The sequence below is a fragment of the Lottia gigantea genome (assembly GCF_000327385.1).
Source record: "Lottia gigantea unplaced genomic scaffold LOTGIsca_93, whole genome shotgun sequence".
In the NCBI taxonomy this organism is placed as follows: Eukaryota; Metazoa; Mollusca; class Gastropoda; family Lottiidae; genus Lottia; species Lottia gigantea.
In genome coordinates this window covers 23,982-25,071 of record NW_008711042.1, presented here as the reverse complement: position 1 = coordinate 25,071, position 1,090 = coordinate 23,982, and positions in this window count along the sequence as shown.

Sequence of the window (1,090 nt, the reverse complement as noted above, 5' to 3'; positions counted from 1 at the left end):
TTCGACTGAGGGTTCTAACTTACAATGTAATTAACTCCTAGCAATATGGTTTGTATATTCAAGATCTACTCAATTTTCTCTTTTCAACGATATGTGACATGGGTGGTTTAATACAAAATTGAATTTGTGAAAATAGGCATAAAAGTGTTAAATTTTATAAAAAATGTGATAAAAATCTGTAGATTGTGGGGATTAAAATGATTGACAGGTGTTATAACAGGTTATATAATATGATAGGAAAGCTATCCATATGAACTTTTGACATGCAGGTGTGAAGTAGTTTGGATCATAAACAGATTAATCTGATTAAGTAATCTTTTAACACTTAAAAAAATAACTTTTTTATTTCAATTTTCACTTACAATAATTTAACATACACTCATATAGAGTAGTGAATTTTTGATACATGAACCTGTTCGAATTTTTTCTGTACCATTAATAGAACTCTATCTGCAAGATACACACAACAGTTTTGGTTATTGGTGTTAGTTAGGCCGAGGGAATAAAAGCAAACAGCGGGCTGTCTCTAGCAAACACTGAATACAGAATACAGAGCGGGATTCTAACCCACAGCACTTAATGGCCTAGCAGGCACCAATTCAACTGGCTTCCGACTGCGCTAATCCTTAGCAATAAAAAGAAAGTGGCAATTTTATTTTCTGCTAAGATTATTATAGGTCATAAATAAATTAATCTGAAGAAGCTAATATAGCGAAATCCGGATCGTATATTTCGAGGAGCCCCCCATTTTTTGTTAATTTTTGTAAGATATTTGATGTAAGTTGTTATATATTTTTTTCCACTTTTTTGTCTTCTCAAATAAAAATTTGCCGTTTTAGGTACTTTTTACCCTTTAAGTATTTTTTGTGCTTTTTAAGTACTTTTACCATATTTATTTAGTTTTTGAGCTACCATGGACCATCGCTTTAGATCTCATTGGCAATATCCCAGGCAAAATTACTTTCCCCAGAATTCGTATCTCTATAATCAACCCAACTTTCGTCATAATCAACCCAACTTTCGTCATAATCAACCCAACTATCGGCATAATCAACCCAACTATCGGCATAATCAACCCAACTATCGGCAT